Source organism: Podarcis vaucheri (genome assembly GCF_965113315.1).
Source record: "Podarcis vaucheri genome assembly, chromosome: 1".
Lineage (NCBI taxonomy): Eukaryota > Metazoa > Chordata > Lepidosauria > Squamata > Lacertidae > Podarcis > Podarcis vaucheri.
In genome coordinates this window covers 79,047,585-79,071,786 of record NC_138759.1, presented here as the reverse complement: position 1 = coordinate 79,071,786, position 24,202 = coordinate 79,047,585, and the positions used below count along the sequence as shown (strand labels likewise).

Here is a 24,202-nt window from a genome sequence, read left to right as displayed (position 1 = left end):
ATTATTCTCACTTTGTGTGCCTTCCTAGGATCTTATCAGTTCTGTTCAAGATTTTCTAAGAATTTATATGGCAAAAATCCAGCTGCTTTGTATCTGAATTGAACAACTTTGTGAAAATGAGGCAGGAACTGAGACAATCAAATGCTTAAAAGTTAAGGGCAGGTATTAAGTTTTACTCAAAGTAATTGTAATTGTAATTAATGAGCGAAACATAATCATGTTCACTAATTTCTACAGATCTACTCTGAGTAAAACTTAGTTGAATACCAACATGTATTCTTAGGTTGGAATTCAACACTGCACTAATACATTCATTCTGTCAGTGCAATGATCTTCCCACCCCCACCCCCATTCTGGAAATTCTCTTGACACCCCCTTTTCCAAGCCAATTAGGGAGGAAACCTCATTGCATTAGTGGGACTTGTGCTGCCTCCCGCTAGCAACTATTTAGTTGAATCTGACCCCAAAGGTTGTATTCAGCTAAGTCCTACTCAGAGTAGACAAATTGAAATTAATGAACCTAAGTTAGTCATCTCCATTAACTTCAATATGAGTAGGACTAGCATTGAATACCATAGCTCACAAGCAGTGTTTTTTTAAAAAAGGAACTGTCTGAACCTTAGGTCATATAAGCTACCCTATGTTCCCATACCATCAGAAGCAGTGACTGCATCATTAATTCCCCTTGCTGCTACCCCAGCGTATTAAAAAACTGTTGGCTCATAACAATCATTGCTTTTATTGCAAGGACCACCGTTGGCTGATCTGGTATGGCAGAATGAATAAGAGCAGGAGTTATGAGAAAGAAGTCTCAGCTCAGTTACCACATGTTCTGTTCTATTTAGAACAGTTTTATGTGTTTTATAATTGCAACGGTTTTATTTGGTTTTTATAATTGTGTAGTTTTATTGTTGAAACCCACCCTGGGAACTTAAGGTGAAGGGCAGGTAAGAGGTCTTATAAATAAGTAAAGAACTCATTAGAGGGACTTAAACAAGCCACTGTCACTTTGCTGTATGAAATATGGGGATAATCAGTTATGCTGGCCTACGTCACAGATTTAGCCTAAAGTTTCCTGAGATAATGAATGTAAAGCACTTTGAGCATTTATTATTTATAGTGCTCTTTCCTCAAGAATCTTATTACTATCGTCAACCGGCTTTGAGGGCAAGAGCATGTTGTAGGAGCGTTTTGGAGCATTTAATACAGCCTTCCCAAATTGTACTGCCTGTGAAGCACTAGACTGGGGATCACCGTGTTGCATGCATGCTTGGTGTATGGGGTGTTAGTGGAGGGGTAGCACCTCTGGTAGGAGACACATTGTGCTCCATATGGGGTGGTTCGTCCACCTTTGTTCCCCACCCTGCACTCAGCTCTCACCCGTGGCTCATAGAAGCTATCAGCATGCAACAGCGGCCCAAACCTGGGAATGGCTTCGACTGGCCAGCTAAACCACGTGATGGGAGCTGATGGCTCACAAACCCTCAGTGAATTAGGGTCTTCCTCAGCAAGCACTGATGAATTGAGCCGATGAGACCAATAGTGGGTCCAATGGTCAAGAAGGCAGTTTCTGCACATGCTGCAGAGGGAAATGAGGAGGCACATGGGGCTTGTCAACCTGTGATGGTAGCCCATCTAGGAGAAGGGACTAGCCCATCTAGGAGAAGGAAAACTCTGATCCTAAACCTCCACTGTCTTGTGGGGTATCTTTGGGAGAAGAAAAGGCTAAGGAGTAAACCCTAAACAAATCCAGAGTGGAGTCCCTAAAATGGTTGGATGGTGCCTTGTACGCCTCCTTCTGGCAACTCCTGCAGCCAAGCCGGTGCCAAACGTATTGCTCTGTTGGAGAGGTCACTTCAGTGGTTTGACTTCACCACCGGAGGTGCACTCCATTGTCTCTCAAGACAGATGGACGCCTACAAAATGCATAAGCTGAACTTTATAGAAGCTCACTTTGATGCCTGTTTTTAAATCCAGAATTACAAGTGCAAGCTGTAATAGTGGCACTGTTCCCTAGGGCAGTCTCTGAACCCAGAATGAAATCCACAAGCCTCACCCTCTGATTCCCACAAGGGTAGCCAAATCATGCTCTTCCACAGCATTCTCCTAACTAAAGGGGCTGCCAGAAGTGGAGCTTTCCCCCTCTGCTGTCTTAGCAGAGGCAGCCCATCCCTACCATTCAATGAGGAATTTCTCTCTCACACTCTGCAGCAATACCCTCCTCCTCTTCCTCTTATATATTTCCATATTCTGCTGGCAGAGTAAAAAAAAAAAGAGCTTGATGGAATATGAAAGCTGGAGAGTGTATTTGTTAAGAAAAGTCCCTGAAGCAATTGCTATCCCTGCCATGGTGGTGACTTTATTATTGGGAGATGCAGTGCTGTGAAGGGTTCCTTCCATCTCCTTTGTTCAGCCATTTAGCAGCAAGCAGCAAGAGCAAAGGGATGTACAATTGGTCTTCGTGTTCCACTTCCAAATGTTTGGGAGCACCATACGTTCTCGTAGTTGAGATATTTATTGACTTTGAGCCATAATCCCGCAAAACTCATTTAATGGCATCCAGCATCTTAGACTCATTAACTTTTTAAACTGGATGCTTGTTTAGATAACTTACTTGGATTGTGTCTGAACTTAGATCATACACAGTTACTGGTGTGGAAATGTGTATCTAAATATTAAACAGACCAAATCTGGAGTAGGGATTGGTTTTGCACGAACCACTATAATTACTATTGGAATGAAATTCATCACCAGTTGAAGGGAATATAGATGGCATAAGCATGTAAATGAGAAAAGAAGAATGGGGAGACAAATACAGAATAAGGAAAGGAGCTTGGTGTGGTTAGGGAATTTTAATATTGGTGTTCTTAATGTTATATTTTAAATTGCTTTTTCAATGCACTCTCAATTGCTGAAATATTTTACCTGTAAAATAAGGTAAAAGCTGTATCTTTCTGCTTGGCTCTTAAAAAGGTAGCTTTTTACATTTTTCACCGATGTCTGTAGATTATAATGACATAATCTTTTATTCAGAGTAAAGTATTGACAATTTTACTTTCTAGCTGTTGTATTCTCCTCATGTCCTGTTGTGCTCAATACACTGGGTGGTGTAGGAACTGCAGCATAAATCCTTGACTTGGCAACAGAAATTCCATCCAATTATCTTACTGGCTGGTCTTTATTACACTTCATCTGGTTTTCTGATTTCATTTCATGTCTGCTGACATCTGTTCTGCAAGCGACTCTGGCAGGCATAGATATTTATAGATATACAGATAGATGCACATGTATGTATGCATAATAAATACATAAGGCAATACCATCATTTGTGGGTTATGATACCACCTATGATTGTACAGGAAGTGAGTTATCATTGCTTTTCCCCCTAGTGGCATCAACTCTTAAGATGGCTAAAATAAATGGGGAAAAGTGCAACAAATTAATTCAGAGAGCACACATTCCAACAATCATTCAAAAGTGAATGAGTTGACTTGACAAGCTCAATTTTCAAAGGAATCTCTATCAGGGTACTACAGAAAGGCAGCAAGTGAGGAATTCTACAAGAAGACTCAATTTACCAAATGTCAGGTCGGTGACATTAATTTTCAGCAAGAAGACCAAATTTTCCAATTCTGGAAATTTAATTGGAGGTGTGACTCAGACGGCATGTGTTGCAGAAGGTAGAAGCTCTTTTAATGCTGGCCTATGCTTATCTCTCTCTTTTTGGGAGTTTTTCTTTTTGGAAAAAAGTATTTCTCTTCTCAATAGTAAGTTAACTTGAGGAACATTGACAAAATTGTTTCAAATTGGCATTAAACAGGTAAAGGGACCCCTGACCATTAGGTCCGGTCGTGGCCGACTCTGGGGTTGTGGCGCTCATCTCGCTTTATTGGCTGAAGGAGCCGGCATACATCTTCCGGGTCATGTGGCCAGCATGACTAAGTCGCTTCTGGCAAAATCAGAGCAGCGCACGGAAACGCCTTTTACCTTCCCGCCGGAGCGGTACCTATTTATCTACTTGCACTTTGACGTGCTTTCGAACTGCTAGGTTGGCAGGAGCTGGGACTGAGCAACGGGACCTCACCCCATCATGGGGATTCGAACCACCAACCTTCTGATCAGCAAGTCCTAGGCTCTGTGGTTTAACCCACAGCGCTACCCGCATCCCTTAAATTGGCATTAGCTGTACGTATATAGCTTGTTGCATTCCTGCGGGCAGGGAACACCATTGTTCAGCTTTGGCATACATTGAAGGGGTGGTTGAGGTTTTCAAAATGGTGGGTTGGTGTGTTTGGTTGTTGTTGTTTTTTACTTTGTATGCATATTTCTAAGATTTCATAGAAGAGTTTGACCAAGATTGCATTTGGCAGCCAGTTCTCATATAACTTTTGCACTTCAAAATGACATAATGTGCATGCGCGGAAACGGTGAAACACGACCCGCACGTACGCGCAGTCGCATCTTACGTTTACTTCAGGATGCGAATGGGGCTCCGGAATGGATCCCATTCGTATCCAGAGGTACCACTGTATTTGTTTTTAGGACCCACCCTATTCTATTGACTGAAATTTGTTTTAACACATATAATATTGGATCAAATATTAAATGCCTCATGTGAAGGATGGGTATAGACTGAGGCAACCGTTGTCAGAAATAGTATAACCCAGAGACAGGTTTTCACCTCAGTGAGAACTAAGCACCCCCCAAATTCCTTATCTGAACCATATGTGTGTATGCATAATTTGTGATACTGTTTTGACAAAAAGATCAGTTGGCAAAAAACAAAGTGAAAAGGACAGGTTGGAGGAAATGAAATTGAATCGAGCGTAAAATGAGAATAAATCTATCCCATCGTTGCATATTTCCTGGAACATTTTACGACAAGAAGTAGACAATAGTAGTAAGGCAGACTGTTTACACAGCAAGTGTCTTAAATGGTTTAGAAAGCATGCGAGACCACAATAAGAACACTTTAGAAAGAGGATTAAGGCTTCTGGTACAGAAACGAGCCTACTTTTCTTTGATATCCATTACACATTTTCTTGACACCACCCCAACCCAGAATTTATAGATGCTGCTGCAAGTCAGCTATTTCCAAGCCAAGAAAATCCCAAGATGCTTGCATCTGTCTAGATGTCAGGGGCATGGTGTGGAAAAGATATTTCAAAAGTGCTAGTCATATGAATGGTTGTGGAAGAGGCAGCTTGTTAGAGAGGATTATGTGAGATGTTAGTTATTACTTCACTGGCCAGCTACCAGATTCCCAGTGGAGAATGGAGACAGAAGAGCAAAAGCAAATCAATGGCAATTCACCATGAGTTAGAAAAGCAGTGTTTAAAGTTTGTACTCCTTTTTTTAAAAAAAAACCAACAACAACAACAGATCTAAGTATATTGGAATTGTGAGTGACAATTTTCACTTCTGTACCGAACCATTGCTTCTAGTGCAGCTCTGAAATCTGCATATGAAAATAAAGAAAGCAGATTTATTTGTAAATATTTCAGTACTCCTTTTCTTTACCTTAACTCTTAAGAAGCTCACAATGACAGAAAAAGAAAATAGAATTACCAGATTAAGATTACCAAATTAAAAAAATAAACAAACAAAGAAAAGAAAAAGCTTTTCAAAAGTTCAAGGCCTATGTGTGCCTCTGAGTAAGAGATGGTCTACATTCTCACAGAAAAAGACGGGAACACAAGTTAGGCATGTGACATTATATAATAATGTGAAGTCTGAAGGGACTTGTCAAAGAGGTTACATAGCTGGAAATAATGAATAGTTAATGATCAGTCAAATTCTTGGCCCTACATCTAGTATATTTTCATCAGAACTATATTGTAAATTACGAGGCAAATCCCAATAGAGTCAGAATTTGATTCTATTGTAGAAATTACCATAGCACTGTGTCATTTTCACTCAGAGAGCATAATCTGTGTCTTCCATGTTTGGGACCAAAACCCCAACAACTGTACTGCTTGTTTCTGTATATTTTATATTCACAGAAGACTTGTGTGCTGACTGAAATGTTCTGTTTCAGACTCAAGTATCTAAACGAATCTAGTCCACAAAGAACAGGATTTTTTTTTGCCCTGTGATTTTTAATACTTTTTTCAGCTCTCTGTATTAACTGCCACCTTTAGCAATGGGCCAAGGGGGCACATCTCCCTCCATTTCAGACCCTCATGAAATTGAAATAGCTGTGTCATTGATGCTTCTGACCACCAGCCCCAACAATCACCCCAAGTTATCCTCAGTCATAGCCAAGGGACACACGGTGTTCACTATTGCTCTCTTTCTGGCATGTCAGGCCTCGATCCCTCTGTACTGCCACCCCAAAACAAATTAAGAGACTGAGGAGATTTTAGGATTGTTGCCTGAGGATATCATTTCAGCTTATCAAAGTCTTGCCTGGCTGAGATGAAGATGGCAGTCCTTAATTGTATCTCAAGGCTGTAGTGGATTGAGGCCTCCCAAATTGCAGATTCAGGCCAAACATAGTTTCGGACAGCAGTCCTACTCAGGTGAGGCACTTGATGTAATGAACTTTATGCTGTACTATTCTTGTCAGGTGTTTTCTTTAGTAGAAGAATTGAGATAAGCAGCTAAGCCCTATCTTTCCCCTTCTGTAAGTTTAAGATCCCTTCCCTCCCCCACCCCACCTTCAGAGCCCATTGCTTGCTCAGGCCACAGCAGCCTATAAAGACAATTGATTTAATGTGGCAGCAGAGGTGAAGGAAGAGCTGTGTAAGCTGACGGAGCTAGGCTGATATATAAAAACAGCTCCATGCCTCATAAACCTAGGCTTATTATTAGCAGGCTGAGTTAGATCACAAGATGTCAAATGGTGAGCTTGAGAGTCCATTACACTTTAATTCCTCTTTGCTTTCCACACAAGAAAAAATGCACCGAAAGTAAGTTTTTTTAACGGCATTTAAGAGAGAACTCTGCTATTTCAGGATTGTTATTGAAAATAAATATCAGTGTACATATTTTTACCTAGTAGGGATAATGGGCTCCAGAAATGAAAGAAGTTTTAGTAGAAGAGGAGGGATGTAAACTGAATTGCCATCCTTTTTCTGGCCTCATGTGCTTTTAATTGTATGTCAGGCAGAAATCCAACAAGTGTAGCATTCTACCATGAGGATGGTATAAACTTCAAGCCCAACGAGAAACAGTTGAGGGAGTTGGGTATGGTTAGCCTGGGGAAGAGGAGACTGAGAGGAGATATGATTGTCATCTTCAAATATGTCAAGGGCTGCCACATGAAAGAAGGAGCAAGCTTGTTTTCTCTTGCTCTGGAGGGCAGGACCTGAACCAACAGTTACAAGTTACAAGAAAGGAGATTGCGACTAAACATCAGGAATAACTTTATGTTAGTAAGAGTTGCTTGATAGTGGAACGGACTCCCTCGGAAGGTGGTAGAATTGCCTTCCTTGAAGGTTTTTAAGCAGAGGTTGAATGACTTTAGCTGAAATTCCTGCATTGTGGGGGTTGAACTAGATGACCCTTGGGGTCCCTTCCAACTCCACAATTCTATTATTTTTATAAGCACAGTCTAGCCATGAGCTTTCAAGCTTATGTATAACAAAGCAAATGTGTTTTTTGTACATTGTAGTTTTTGTGGAAACAGTAGATGTAAGGTGCATACATGGTGTATAAACTGACTTGCTTATGTAATTTTTGGCTTGTGAGATTATGAACTTTAAAAATTGTTCAATAAGTGCAGATGATATGTTACAATTTTGACGTTGCTTCGTAAAATAAATCTCATAAGCCTCTAACCTTGTCTGAACATAGAGGGAAAGGGCTTGCCTGATTTATTGGGGAAAAGCCTTAAGCTCTGGGTGACATTAGCAGTGAAAATGTCAAGTTCTGCAGTATGTAGTACATAAGCATGCTGTAATTTCACTGTACTTAATGTTATGGAACAATAACCAAGGCTTTGTATGGTTCTACGCAGTCATTTTGTAATACCAAAGGCTGGTCTATTTATCACAGAGGGATCTTGAGGAATGGTCTCTGCATGATGACTTCATCTGCCAGTGTAATATTAATTTAATTTAATTTACATACCACTTTTATGTTCTGAGGATCTCAAGGTCGTGTACACAGTTCTCCTCCTTCCCATTTCATCCTCACAACAAACCTGTGAGGTCGGTCAGGATAAGAGATGACTGGTCCAAGGTGAGCTTTATGGCTGAGTGGGGATTTGAACCCTGCTCTCCTAGTCCAACACTCTAACCATTACACCACACTGGCTCTCAGTACATAGAGCTGATCACCATATTTTGCTTCTGCATTACATGACAGTCCATTACATGTGTTATGATCCTGGGAGCAGACCACATCTTCAGGCTGCAGATTCAAAGTGGGAGAGGGAATTGTCTCCAGGGCCCACCCCAGATGTATTTGCTAATCCAGAAACTCTGTTGCAAAAGGAGCCCTTTGTGCCAGTATTGCTCCAGCTCTAGGAGGTCACATTGCCCTCCTCTGACTGCAAGAACTCCATCTCAGAAGTCCTAGGGGAATCACAGTCTCCTTTGCTCTTATTTAAGGCTCACTCTGTTGTTGACTGCTGCTGAAACAACATTTGAAGCAACCATTCTTATGCATGTTGCCATCCCAATCAGTCACACGCACCACAATTTGGGCATGTGACAGAATATTGACACAGCCTTTTCAAAACAGCAGATCACTGAAGGCCATTCCTAAAATACATATTTGGAAAATAAGTCACCTTATTTAGCGGCATGTTGACAAAGTTAGCAAGCTGAGTGATAAAGTGGGCTTTTAGTTCTATTTATTCCCAATTGCTGAGATAAATTAAGGGTACATTCCATTTTGGGACCCCTTCTTGCTATCCTAAGAAATTATTCTTTGAGGATCTGTTTCCAGGCCCTCAGGTCCCAGACAATGGCTTCTCAGTTTTTAAAGGGAAGATTTTGCGAGATTTCACTGGAAGACAGATTTCATATCTGTGGTGGAATACCTTCCCTATTTCTTGCTTATTTTCCAGTAACATGTAAAGTTTGCCTACGATAATGGCAAACTTTTCACAGCAAGTTGTTTGTTGTATCAGGTTTAAACTGATATGTCCATTCCACATGACTTCTCCATCCTTTTCTCCTTTTATGTCATTTCATTATGTTGTAATCATGCCTGCAAGGGTGGTCATTTTTCATTTTTTAAAAACATCTATATGCTGTGCTACGTAAATTTTAGGCACCTGACTGATAATATTTTGTCAACTGAAAATATGGTTTAATACCTCTGATCCCATCATAATTTCAAAAGTAGCTTGTTATGCATGCAGTGTTTACAAATTTGTTAAATTATGTGACAACCATCATTATCACTTTGACATCATAAAAGTTAAGATTTTAGGTTTCGTATAAATTGTATTTCCAATTTTTCGTGCACATTTGTTCTTAGACTTTCTTTGGATTTTCATATTTTAAAACTTGTTTATTTAATATTAACAGTGGCTATCAGCTGCACAATAATCATCTTCTTACAAAGGTTAGAATTATTCCACCATGACTGAACTTTGGTGAACCAGTGATGCCTTGCAATCCATTTCCCCCTGTAGCTTTACGATTCTTTATTTTGGTATTGCATACTACTGAAAGTAAGGAAACAGATGTACTGTACAGCAAACTAGATTGTTTTTGTTCCTTTTCTGAAGGAAATAGTAGTGATGGGTAAGGAAGCACTGGAGATTGTAGCGCTCGTAACATTTCATATGGGGATTAGGTGCCATTTTTATATTTAATCTAGTGCAGCACCATGTCATGGCTTGACACCTCATTTCAGACTGGCTTGTAGGAGCCTCGGCAGAGACAGAGGACCACAGAGAATACAGAGTAGGATTAACTGAATTTATATTGAAGATATGTCTCCTTTCATCATAATGGATTTCCAGTCAATGTTCATTAATATGATTCATGTGGAGAAACGTAGAGCCAAATTACATCCATATGTGTGAGAAGTCCCTATGGAGGGATACCTGCCTGCTTTGTTTCCGCAATAAAGATTCAAGGCCCTTCCTCAAAAGTTCCTTCCCAAAGACTCCCAAGTAACACCCTTACAACAGAACGACCTCCAACCGAATCTTAAAATGTAAATTCATCGTAAGAACCAATTTCTGACCCCCTCCCAATTTCCCCCTTCCCCTGCAGTCCCAGAGGATTGGGAGATCCTCCTGAACAGCATGGGAGGTGACATGAAGGACATGAAAATTGCCTCCATCCCCCTTTCCTCTAGCAGGATTTGAGTCCCTTCCAGGAATGGAAGGGGGTCATTCAGTTCAGGGAAGGGGCATTCTGAATCCAACCCAGTGTTCATAACTCCAGTTGTTACTTATTCCTTTGTTCAATTGCATTTAACTAACTGCTCAATAAAGTTTAATCCCAATACAGTGGTACCTCGGGTTAAGAACTTAATTCGTTCTGGAGGTCCGTTCTTAACATGAGGTACCACTTTAGCTAATGGGGCCTCCCACTGCTGCCGCACTGCCAGAGCACAATTTCTGTTCTCATCCTGAAGCAAAGTTCTTAACCCGAGGTACTATTTCTGGGTTAGTGGAGTCTGTAACCTGAAGCTTCTGTAACCTGAAGTGTCTGTAACCCGAGGTACCACTGTAGTGGTATACCTGCTTGTGTTTACACATGTAGATACGAGGTGCATGAAGTCGACATAAGAGACCTGTAGAAGAACAGCAGATTATAAGAATAAGAATATTTGTGCCCCAGCCAGGCTTCCAGCATATATAAAAACATAGTAAAACATTAAACCTTAAAAAGCTTCCCTATACAGGGCTGCCTTCAGATGTCTTCTAAAAGTCAGATAGTTGTTTATTTCCTTGACATCTGATGGGAGGGCATTCCACAGGGTGGGCACCACTACAGAGAAGGCCCTCTGCCTGCTTCCCTGTAACCTCACTTCTCGCAGTGAGAGAACCACCAGAAGGCCCTTAGAGTGGGGGTGGAGACGCTCCCTCAGGTAAACTGGGCTAAGGCTCGGAAATGTATTGGGGGCAATGTAGGTCTTTCAGGACTGGTGTTACATGGTCTCGGCAGCTGCTCCCAGTCACCATCCGCATTCTGGATTACTTGTAGTTTCTGAGTCATCTTCAAAGGTGACATAGAGTGCATTGCAGTAGTCCAAGCTGGAGATGGATAATGAAAACATGCAGTACTAGTCTCAGTGTAGTAAAGTGAATTAAATAAACAGTGTTGAGAAGAACATCGAAACCAAGTTTAGTTTCAAATGTCAAGAGGCTATGATTTAAAAGAAACAATTAATAAAATTTGGTTTTCTATTTTTGTTCCTTGGTTTTCTAAAGATAGCAAAGAAATCTCAAGTGGAAGCAATTGTTTGGCTTTGGAGAAACAGTGTTAACCCAAATGGGAACCAATTTATTTCTGTGGAGTAGAGACTGGCCCAGTGAAAGCATTTCCATAAACCTGAGTGGAGTCAGCTTGACTCAAATTGAGATGTAGCACAGGCCTCTCTAGAGCATCACTTGGGCCCATGAGTTTTCCATTATGTGAAATGAAGGATGTGTTCACCCTGACTAAACTGGGCTTGTAAAGGATAAAGGAATCATTGGCTCAAATTCTATATCCTGTCTTACATGGGGAAGCAGCCTGCATTATCTGATCTCAAAGTATACAAAGAAGAGAGCAATTTTCTTTGTTCACCCTTCCTGTTTACTTCAGAATATGCAGTATAATCAGTAAAAGAAAAAGGTAATAGAATAACATAAACCGGGGAGGGTGGAGGGGAGAGACACAAGAGAGAAGGTCTGGCAGCAAATGAAATGTGTTATTTCCAGCTAGCTCTGCATAACCAGTAAAAGGAGACATAAAGAAGTTTTCAGTGTGAGGCAGGCTCATAATATAAAAACAAACCATCAAATTTTAGTGGAAGCTAAAATAAAGGCTGCAGTATTGGGGGGGGGGGACAGATTCATGTGGAACATCTTTAATGGCAGAGAGAGAGGGAGAAAGAACATGAGTGCATGTTTAGTGCATTTGCTTTTGTTCCAAAAATCATAAACTTATGCTGAAAATCGCCTCAGATCTATAATAGGCTCCAATGCATGGGGGGCGAGTGGGCCGGTTGTTGATTATTTTTAAATGCAGGTAGACAAGATTGTCTGTTTAAATCTTTTATACAGCTTGAATTAATACTGGGAAATGTGTAACCATATGGTTTGACTATGTAGAGAAATAAGATGTGACACTAGAAGATCCTTGGTCTGGCTTTGTGTGTGTGTGTGTGTGTGTGTGTGTGCACGTATATGTGAATATTTGTGATTATTATTTTTTTAGATGTAGTGAAACAGACCTACAGTTTATACAATAGGGCCTGACTGTTTTGACTGCCATTGTAGCAATACTATGTGTATTCATGCATACTGTATATTGCAAACATTACCAAGAGAAAACTGATGGGAAGTAATGAGAGAGGGCTCCCAGGCATTTGGAAGAGAACTTTTAATTTTTCTCCTTTATAGTATTTTCTCCCCTTGGGTTTGTTTGCAGGCTGCAGGCCTATTCGTATGCTATCTTTGATTGCTGACATGTGCATTAAAAATACCTCTTGTGAGGTCTTAAGGCACCTAACAACAAGTTGTAATAAAATAAATGTTGATGGTTCATGAAAGCACCTAGATGCAGCAGTTTAAAAAGAGTAAATAAGCAGCTGCTATTAAACAACAATTCTGATTAAAAAGAAAGAACTAAAAAATCTAAGAACAGTTAACAGTTAAAGAGAGCAGCATTTGCACTGAAAAGACAGCCATGAAGGTGTCAGACGTAGTGAGCTTACTGAAAGCTTCATGAATTTGTATGCCACCCTGGCACAGGTGCCAATCTAATCATTCCAGTTTTTCTAAACATGCAGGCATGAGCACTATACTTTTAAGCTGTTCTTTTGCTGCTCCCCATGGCTTCTCAATTTTAATTAAGTATAAGTTCCCACTGTTTTAATTGCAACCAACAGACAAATGTCATCTTCCCCAGCTGGCAACAGAGTCCATTTATTGGAAATCAAATGCAATTCAATCCCTTTCTCGTCTGCAACTTACTTAAAATTTTAAAGCCACAGGCCAGTTTCCCATGCTTTCCCTCAAAGCAGCCTAGATTCATAATGTAGAAGCCGTCTAGAGTGACTGAGGCAAGACACTCAGATGGATGAGGAATAATAATAATAATAGACATCCCTATGTTCATCAGAGAAATGTTGGAGGATATGTGTCTTGCCTTTGTGAAACTGCGCAATTCTTTTTTTAAAAATTGTGGCATGGCCTGTGTTTATCTAAGTTCTGTGTTCTACCACCACCAACCCAATTACTCCTATCTGCCCTATTACCTTTGACAGAAATTGTACCCAGGTTAGACAAATTAGCAGAATGTGTTTTTGCTAGAAAGGTGGTGTTGCTTGCTTGGGTATGCAGGGAAATTAATATTCAGTATCCGATTATTATATGCAAAGTAGATCACCCCTCTTTCTGTTGCTATTAAGTATGAAAACTCTCTCTAGAGATGCATAATTTTTGTTTAGTCTAATCTTACAGTGGCTGGGGCAACACAGTCAGATGGACAGTGTATAAGTAATCATCATCATCATCATCAAAGCCAAACATTTATACAGGTCTGCTAGCTATATCTGAGAGTGCATTTCAACTTTATAGGGAGCCCACATGAAAGGACAATGACTATTTCTCTTTTTCCTCTGGTATGAAGTAAAAAAGATGAAGCTGGATAGCTTAACTTAGTATGGTTGAGCGGTTGCCCTGGGCAGCAAGACCAGAATATTTGTTGGAACTCTGTAGCATAACTTTTAGCTTATTTTAGAAGCAAGCATGTCTTTCAGGTTGCAGAAAAAAATCTGAGCAGTTTCTTGAATGCATTGCTCACAGTGATGGTAACTCTAGCCCAGTGAAAGATCCTGTGATCATAATCGCTCACAGAACAAATACTTTCTCCTAGCCTCCAAGGGCATGTGAAAGAGCTTACAATTTAAGAAGGAAGCCTCAGAAGTTATAAAAATGGAACGTGATGCGATGAGATGTCTTTGGCCACAGCAGTGGAAAAGGATGGGCTAGGAAGATAAACACCTGTGCAGCATGAAGGAGAGGGCCTTCTCGGTAGTGGCGCCCTCCCTGTGGAATGCCCTCCCTTCATATGTCAAGGAGATAAGGAAATATACAACGTTTTGAAGACATCTGAAGGCAGCCCTGCATTGGGAGGCTTTTAATGCTTGATGTTTTTATTACGTTTTTAAATACAGTGGTACCTTGGGTTACAGACGCTTCAGGTTACAGACTCCACTAACCCAGAAATAGTACCTTGGGTTAAGAACTTTGCTTCAGAATGAGAACAGAAATCACACGGCGGCAGGAGGAGGCCCCATTAGCTAAAGTAGTACCTCAGGTTAAGAACAGTTTCAGGTTAAGAATGGACCTCCAGAACGAATTAAGTTCTTAACCTGAGGTACCACTGTATGCTGTAAGCAGCCCAGAGTGGCTAGAGAAACCCAGCCAGATGAGTGGGGTATAAATAATAAGATTATTATTATTAGGAATCATGGTCCCAGTCTTGTGTATGGAGACGGATGTGGAGGATGAGCTGGCCAAGTGTGTGGCTGATGAAGAGCTGAGCAGGGCCTCTAACACTGAACCTGCAGAGCTAAGACTGTGGAGTCAGAGTCAGGACCCTCACAAACACCCTTCCCTTCCCTAAGCCCAGGTTGCCTCCTGCAGTACCATGCCTGCCCAACAATACAGGGATCATGTTGAGCAAGAGGCCACAGAGTGCAGATGAAGTACCCTTTAAGAGTCTCTATTCTCTGAGCAAGACGAGGACTTGAGGCAGAAGTTCACTTCCAGCCATAGAGGAAGCAATGCTCATCCATGGTACCATTTTGCTCCATTGGGCTTCATGGGCTGGGGTAGGAGTGGCCTATCACTTGGAGTGGCGCAGCATTTTGTTATTATAAAGACTGAAAACTTTTCATCAGAAAATAATGCCTCTGTGTGCAGTTGTGCGGTTGTGTGGTTGCATGTCGCTTTCACTTGAAGAGATATAATCTGGACAAATTTTAAATAGTTTGAAAGTTACAACAGTTTAAAAGTGAATAGCAAGTGTTGGAGTCATATGTTTCCAACCATTTTTGTGACCACCTAAAATGCATGTGAAATCTCTGCTTTTAGCAGCTGAGATTATGCCAAAAATGCAAGGATATTGCATGGCTCTCGATTTCTCTGGTTGTGAAGAAAATACATTGTGTATTCCTAAAAAATATCAGATTTCAGTGTTCCTTTTTTAAATTACTTGTTACAGTCAGCATATGGTCATTGCCAAATTGACACTTCCTGGATGGAGTCAGAAGAAAAATTACCATTATTGGAGAGAGCAGGCTGAAGATCAGAAAGACAGTAGGTGGAGAAAGAGGAACTGCTCTTTTCTGTGTCTTTGTGTGTGAAGTGCTACAGCATATTCTTGCACATGGTGTGCTGTTAAAGGTTTTTGCATGAGAGGGGAGCTGTCATGACTTCACTTGATTTGCAGTCTCTGTCTTGGCTTGTTTCCTCTAGTGATCATTTGTGCATTTCTTTTGAGAGCTGTGCCATGTCCATTTGTTATCACAGAAAGCAAATCAACAGTGGTTAAATGTGGTCTAGGTGATAATACAGTTGGGTAGATTCAGAGCTGATTGGAAGACAATGCTCAAAGGTCTGTTTCACATTTAGCAGCAAGCCAAACGATTGCTTATTGTAAAAATAAGCAAGCATGCTGGTGCCTGGGTGGAAAATTAGAGCTGCTTCACTCTTTCCCTGGCCCTGCTGCTCCCATACTACCCATGGCTAAGCAATGGTTTGGCTTAGTGTTAGGCAGGTCAGAAGTGTAATGTGGCTGCAAAAAACCATGGATGTGGTTTTAGACTGCATTAAACCATACGTTCCAAGACACAAAAAGTAACAGTTTCATTTTATTCTGCACTAGTTAAATGCCATCTGGAGTTGTTCGTTGAGTTCTGGCCACAGAACATTAAGAAGGATTGTGACAAATTGGAACGGGTTCAGAGGAGGGCAGTAAAGATCATCAGTGGAGTGGAAAACAAGTCCTATGAGGAAAGGTTGAAGGAAGAAAAGACTAAGGGAGAACATGATAGTACCCTACACAAGATGGCAAAGACTTGTTCTCTTCTGTCCCAGAAGGCAGGACAAGAGATAAAAGGGCTTAAGTTACAGGATGGTATATTTGGCAGAACATTAGGAGATTTGTTTAACAATGGGACTAGTTACTTAGCTATCGTGATGGATTTATTATTATTATTATCCTATATTGCATTGACTTTCGTGGAGCGTTTGGGAAGATTTTAATACATAATACTTTTATAATGGGGCCGACTTTCACCTTGATGAATTTTCTGTGGTGAATGGCATTGTTTTGCAATGCTAGGAATATCTCTCTGAATCAGAGACCACCTCTGCATCCATTCCATTAAAGAACCTTTATCTACAGAAGCAGAACATAGCACATTAATATAGCTTTGCTGTTGTCTGGGAAGCTCCAAGTTATTGCTGTCCTCTGCATCTCCCACTGTGCTCTACAATGGGCTTCCAGATGGCTTTTCAGAGACTAAGCTTTTTGAAGCAAGGAATGATGCCCTTGAATAACTCCCAACATTTGCTAATGGAGTCTGAGTAGGATGCTGTAATGCTTCTAAGTGGCTACTTAAAATTTCTCCAGCTATCCGCTTTTATTTGAATAGCCTGGGATTTAAAATGCAAATGTGCATCTTTTTATAAAGTGCTCTGTGATCAGTGGTACAGTTAGGTAATTTTAGACTCTAGGCTTGATAGTCTCTCGGGGCCCACGTGTATGGTAGCGTGTATTCAAAATGTGGCAAGTAAGCCCCGCTTGGCTTAGGGGCCCTCCTTCCTTTTTTGCTGAGTGCAGCCTTGGACTCTGCCCCAAAGTCCTGCCCAGACAGCACCATCATCTGTGCGCTTTGTGCTGGTGCTTTTGCAGCGGGCGGAGCTCTGCTCTTTTTACGGATGAAGGCAATGAAACTGACTGGCTGATATGGCCAGTTTACACCACATATGGATTTTAACTCCTTGCCACCATCTGGTCCGCTCTGCCTAGCTCCTCTCATCCAGGCACACATCACAGATGTATTCATAGAATCATATAATTATAGCGTTGGAAGGGGTCCCAAGTGCTATCTAGTCCAACCCCCTGCAATTCAGGAATCTCGGCTAGAGCATCTATGACAGATGGATGGAATTTTGATAGATGGAATTCTGGCTGGAAAAGTACACAGGGTTACCAAAGGGTTAGACTGGTGTGCTGCTGATGTCACCCATCAAGTATCACACACAGTGCAGTCTGGAATTGCTGTGAATGTCACATGCAGCTACCCCAGCTGGGAGCAATTCCATCCCTTTCTGGTAGCTGAAGTATGTGTTCCTCCCTGACAGGAGAATGCTTGCTGTGCATCGCCTGTGGGAGAACATATGCTATTGATCCTTTCCAGCCACTCTCAAACTTTCCCCCCTTGTCCTCTTTTATTTGTGGGGCGCTTTTCTTCCTTCTTTTCCTTTTGGTTCTCCTGGTTTTTGCTTGGCTCTTGCTGCCAGTTGGTATTGCAGATTCCTAATAATGGGTTCGGCCAGGCGTATATGTTAGGGCCAGCTGAGGCATCAGTTCACAGAGCTGCTGCCGAGAGCTTGTTGAAAGATGTTAAAATCTGAATGGTTTCAGCTAATTGGCATTTCTCTTACATTTCATTTTCTCTGTGGCAGCAAATTGTCCTGAAAGGTGTCAGAGGAAAATTAAATGACAAGTGCCTCCCTCTCCTGAAACTTCATGGGAAAGCACATCAGCTCTGTTCTCTTGTCATGAGTGCTTGGGTCTTATTAGCTTTAATGGGAATTAGCTGTGCATACACTGCTGCTGGGCACGTGCTTGGAGCACAATGCGCTCTGTGGCTCCTGGGTGTGTACCAACCCTTATCTTCCATTTCCATATGGATGGTGTGGAAAGAAAAGATCCTGCAGAGACAGATCCATGCTTCCCCCTTAAGGGCTTGTTCTTCTGTCCTCCTTCTCCCCCTCCCAATTCCCCTCAGATCCTGATGCAGCTCATTCCCCTTCCTTTATAACAAGGCAACAGTAGAAATGCATGCTATGTTTCAGCCTACTGAGAGGGGAGAATAGATCACTCCTGTGTGATATGGGCACCTCCCACTATTTATCTTCAGGTGCGGAAGGTCTGGTAGATGATCAGAATTATGACCCCCTGAATCATGGAAAGTTGGGAGAAATTAGGGTATTGTTTTTAAAACTACAGCAACTGTGCTATATAGGTTCTTCATAAATGAGAGATGTGTAGGATGAAAATAGGAACTAAATGTTGCAACATTTAAATCGACAGAAAGCATTTCTTCTGGTGATCAAAAACTAAATGGCCTTCCTGCCAATTCTGAGGAAGCTTATTTTAAGATGCTGATTTAGAACTGTGCTATGATTTAACTCAGTTTGTATTTTGGCCAAATTAGTTTTCTGAAAGAAAAGTGACCCATTTCCCAAAGTTCTCATGCCTGTATTGAAACTAGATTTGCCGTGTCTTCCTCACTTCTGTATTGTGCTGGTTCAGAGTTTGCCATGCTTTTCAGTTCTTCCTCCTAGATTTCCTCTCTCATTTTTACAGGATTGCATGCAGTATAAAGCACTGAGCTACTGAGCATGTTGCCTCTACTTCTGCTGCTGCTGTCACAATTGCTGCTGGCTCTGTTCCTGCTGCTATTGCTGATGGCTTCTTGACTTTGATTTCCATAAACGTTATTGGCTGTGCTGTACTGGCCGATCCCATTCGGCACACAATGTAGCATGGTATTGTGATGCCCTGATGTGCAAAGGTGCAGTAATGCTATAATCATAGTTCAGTGTAGCTCTAGCAACATTTTGATAAAGGGAGTGAAAGAGGATTGAGGTGGTGATCAGTCACACTATATAGGGGCTAAAAAAAAAATGGATTGATTTTACACAGCCTAACACAGAATTCTAATCTGAAACACCCCTCTATTCCCCAGTTATTCTGAAACACCCCTCCATTCCTATTCTTCAGCTTGTGCATGAATGTGGATTAAGCCTGAATATTTAAGAGTTTTGCTAGTGTTCCTATGACAGCATGATGCCATAACCCATAGCTGGAGGGGCTCTGGTATTCCATTGACAGATTTTCCAGTTACATCCTCCCTCTCATGTTCTTACATTGGTGACAAGGTTAGTAGATTTCCCCCTCTTCTCTACAGCGTGTCAGAGCATTTCTAAGTCTCCCCATTCTCAGATGTCACTTGTTCATTTCCCTAACATTAATACTCACATCCAGATTATTGCTGTCAGTTATAGCAAACACTGCATGTTTACAAAGGAACTCCAATAAAGAATTCTATTTACTTCTCTAGCCCTTCTGACTGTCTCTGAGGAAAATAGCAATATTGGTAATCATGTGCTTCCAAAGAGAGCCTCATCTTCACAAGCAGACCCACTTCTTCCTTTCGAGTTCATATCACATAAGAACAATGCCATCTGACTCCCTTCTCTCTGCAACAGATGTGTGATTCATCAAGAGCTTGCAAGGTGTACAAAATTTTCCTCTGCTCCCCTCTTCCTTTGAGAGTTCTGTATTGTTCTGAATCTATTGTCTCCACTCTGTGTTTGAGAAGGCCTTCTGAATATTCATCTTTAAAAATCATTTTTCAATAGAAGAGCTAGTCCCTAAAGGTAAACTTACAATGGCTTCATAGAAAAATGTATTTTTTTAATAATAAAAAGTTGGGATAAAGACGGTAGTAGCAATCCGTGTGCGTTTAACAGACACACCTTGTTTCAGAAACCATTTCTGTAGCCAGATAAGCTCCTGTTTCCACACACCTTCTTCCCTGCCAGCTGCAACATTTCTAAAAATGTTTTATTGAGAACCAGAGTCAAGATTATTTATTTATTTGTATATTTATTTCATTTATATCCCACTTTTCCTCCAAGAAGCTCAAGGGTGATGTAAGTGGTTCTTTATCTCCCCATGTATGCCACCCGGTGATGTGAGTGGGTGATTTGTAATAGAAGAAATGATGACAACACGATAATCTGGGATTAAGATTGGCCACAGCTTTATTGATTGTAGATGTAAGTAGGGTTTGGCATAGACACTGGGTATGTATCCTAAATCAACCAGCCTGTCTGCTGAATGATTACTCCTTCAGGGTTCAGGTATTTCTGTGATGCAGATCAAATGAAGTGATCCTGATAGGATAGCTTTGGGGTATTCTGTGGTCCAATGGCTTCTTTCTGGACCATTGGACAGAACTCCCTCTGGTCTCCTTTACTGGAATATCCTGAATTCCAGATCCAATTAGGGGGGTGGGGTGGCTGTCAACCCCACCCCCCTGAACTTAGACTATGGATCCAACCCAATGCCTTTTCCCCACAAAAGTTATGACAAAAAGCAGAAGCCCCAGATAGGCCCAATTTGTCTGCAGGCAAATTCCTTCCTGGCCCATAGATGCCCAATAACCATTGATTGCCAACTGCTCTGCCCATTCCAAGAGCAGATGACACTGATACTGGAAAATCTTGTGAGCCCCTGTGACTGGCCAAGACCAATGATGACGTCAACTGGCCACACGAGTGACAGATACCCGGCTCCCCGTGGCTGAGCTGGACCATAACCACCACTGTCCCTAAAGTGGTAAGTGGTCTTTGCATGGTCTAAACCACTGAGCCTCTTGGTCTTGCCAGTCGGAAGATCATCAGTTCAAATCCTTGTGACGGTGTGATCTTCCATTGTTCTGTCCCAGCTCCTGCCAACCTAGCAATTCGAAAGCATACCAGCGTAAGAAGATAAATAGGTACAGTGGTACCTTGGTTTAAGAACAGCTTAGTTTATGAACAACTTGGATTAAGTACGCTGCAAACCAGGAAGTAGGTGTTTTGGTTTGTGAACTTTGCCTTGGAATAAGAATGTGTTGCGCTTCCTGTTGAGAGTGTTCCATTTGTAAATTGAGTCCCCCGCTGCTATGGGAAAGCACGCCTTGGTTTACGAACCCTTTGGTTTAAGAACGGACTTCCTGAACGGATTAAGTTCGTAAACCAAGGTACCACTGTACTGCTGTAGAAGGATGATAAACTGTGTTTCTGTGCATTCTGGCAAATGCGTCCTGTTGTGCCAGAAGTGGTTTAGTCATGCTGGCCAGTGACCCAGAAGGCTGTCTATGGACAAACACCGACTCCCTTGGCTTGAAGCAGGATGAGCGCTGCACCCCATAGTCGCCTTTGACTGGACTTAACTGTCCAGGGGTCCTTTATGTTTACTAGTGTCCACGAGTACTTATTTGCATTAGATTTAAACTTGGTAATAGCAGGAAGCAGTCTCACGTTTGTTCGTGGCTTTTGCATTATGATGTTTATTTATAGCAATCTCTAGGAATTATGTATGCAGTAGTAATAGTTTTTAATAATTGCAGTTTTTGTTTTTTTTTACTTTTGGCATGCAGATCTATTAATTTAGGACTGGTTGTGACCTTTTTGGTACATCAAGCAATTTTCAGAATGGTTAGCATAGTGAAGATACTGGAGACTATCCCTCTCCCAGGAACCTGATACCAGTGGATATTTTTAGATGCATCAGACAAATTATAGATTACAACCTTCTTTCCTTTTGAGGGAAAACTCCTTTCAGGGTCAGTTGCCAAGGTGTGGGGCCACATAACAGCTGGCTGTGTGCTGATGCCATTATGCTAATTTTTTTTGCATATGACCAGTGAAACAACATTTAACATCTGCTTTGGAAGTTTTGCCATAGTATGCTAAATCTATCTGCATATCACTTTTAGTTACATTAATTGATTGGTTGTCTGTTACCTCACTAAGCCTATTGCTACTACTTCCATGGCTGCTCTCACATCAGCCTCATGAGTGCCTCTGTCTGGCATCAAGGTTAGCCATGTTGTACAAGATAATTCCTTTGAAGGCCTGGCCTTTTGTGTGGTTGCTGTACTGAAGAAGAGAAGACTTTGCACATACTGGGATCAATATGGGAGCAACTTTAAGAGGCAATCCTGAAGTATGTATAAAGCAGGTCTAATAATGGAAAAGGTATCTTATGTATCCTTAACAGTTTGCACTGTAATCCCACATTTTCCTTGAAAGGAAAAGACATAGCTAGGTAAATTAGGAATTTCTTTATTCACACAATTCATAAACCAACTCCTATTGAGAATATGTCACATGATGTAATTTTTTAATTCACCATTCATTATTTTACCCACATTAAAGAGGATGTATACATGAAGGAAGATGGAAATCTGACTCATCTTACCTGAAAAGAAAGTTTTCCCATCCTATGTGTAATGTGTACCAGGATTAACAGCATTTTGCAAAATCAATTAGATATCAAGGAGGGCATAACTGAAAAGGCTTGGCCGAACTAGAGGCTAGGGCCTTCAAAAGAAAAGGGCTCAGTGATTTAGCAAAATTGCCTGTCAGATTTATTATTTTAAGTTTGTGCTGTGTCATGATAAGCACACACAAAGTCAATTAATAATGAATTGCACACACAATTCATAGTGTCTTGGATGGGTGGTTAACAAACATTGTCCTCCTGAAGAAGGGACTCATTTATCTCTCTAAGCAGAAAGAAACACCTCTGAGGTCATTCCTCTTGCTGACATGTGCTGCAAGCTGCAACTCTAATAAAGAATGAAAGCCCATTAGCAGAATATACATATGATGACTTCAGAAACAAATTTTGCATTTGTCATTCCTATATGAGGGCATCAGTGCTCAAGTCCCAATTTATATGAATGATGCTTCTTGCTGCCTGTCTGAAAAATCTGCTTAGACATTCTCCCTGTTGTGTGTGGAGCTGCTTTTTTGTGAGTAGCTCCCATGCCCTTTTGAGAATATCTAAATGAGGATATTATTATACAAGGAGGATATTATTATTATATGTTTATTTATATCTCACCTTTTCCCCTAACAGGGACTCAAGGCAGCTTGCAGATAAAATATGAACAGCTAAAACATGGGGGAAAGTTTTAAAATGTCAATTAAACATTAATAGAATTGGAATGAAGCACAGTGGCCAATATATGGCTTATTTACACATATATACAACCTGAGTTTATGATGGAGGACTTCACAGTGCTAACACTCCAAGAGGGTCTTGTTTCTCCTGTAGGTCCAGCCTTGGATTCAAGCAGAAATCTGCCTTTTCCAGCCTGCAGCTTTTTGCAGCCAGCTTGTAGCTTACATAGCAGCAAATTCTCAACTCTGGCTTTTGCTCTTCTATCTCAGAGCAGGAGGAGGGGCCCTGTCCCTTCTCCTTTACTTACTTAAAGACTGGCTTTGTTTTCTTAATGGCCCATCACCTTTCTCTTTGTTCTCTCTTAATGGCTCATCTACCAGGCTTATATTTTAACCCTTCCTAGATCTAGGGGCTCAGTGTTTGGCACCCAGAAACACATAACGGAAATCTGAAACTCATGACACAGGGAAATCTGATACCCTCAAACTCATAACTCATATATATCATCTATTATACACATGGGTAAACTGCAGGAAATTGTGATTGTCTGAATCTGTTCCTCAAAAACGTTGACCTTTTGGAACCAGTAGTCTTCATTAAAGGCTGCTTAGCTACAATCATGTCCTTACATGTTTCAACATCTTGTACCTGAAAAGCCTTGCTTTTTGTGAAATAAATTTAACCTCTAGTTGTTGTTCAATTGCTTTACATAAATTAACAATTTCTGTACAGAATTTTATGATTAATATGGAGGCTAAAGCTGCATGATAAGGGAATGTGTACAGATTTGCACATAATGCTAAGCAATGGTTAATTTAGGTACCATTTATTAAACCATGACTTAGAATACTGTGCAAATCATGCCCAGAAGCTTAAATATGGTTTGTTTGCAGCCAATAAACTATGACCAATAAACAAAACACAATAAACAAAATAAACAAAAAACAAAAGCCAATAAACAAAAAACCATAGGTCCGTATAGTTAAAGCTATGGTTTCCCCAGTAGGGATGTATGATCGCCAAAGAATTGATGCTTTTGAATTATGGTGCTGGAGGAGACTCTTGAGAGTCCCATGGACTGCAAGAAGATCAAACCT

At 41.0% G+C, this 24,202-nt stretch overlaps 1 protein-coding gene across 8 annotated transcripts in view; it reads left to right on the top strand.

Annotated features, from left to right (window-relative positions):
- Positions 1–24,202, top strand: part of TSPAN4 (tetraspanin 4) — a 486,061-nt gene that overhangs the window by 198,840 nt on the left and 263,019 nt on the right. The window contains exon 1 of one of the 8 annotated variants that reach the window (XM_082230628.1): positions 6,153–6,521. The exons of the other annotated variants lie outside the window; for them this stretch is intronic. The gene's annotated coding sequence lies outside the window, so the exon portion shown is untranslated. Of the gene's footprint in view, positions 1–6,152; positions 6,522–24,202 lie in introns of those variants that run through there. 8 annotated transcript variants of the gene reach the window in all.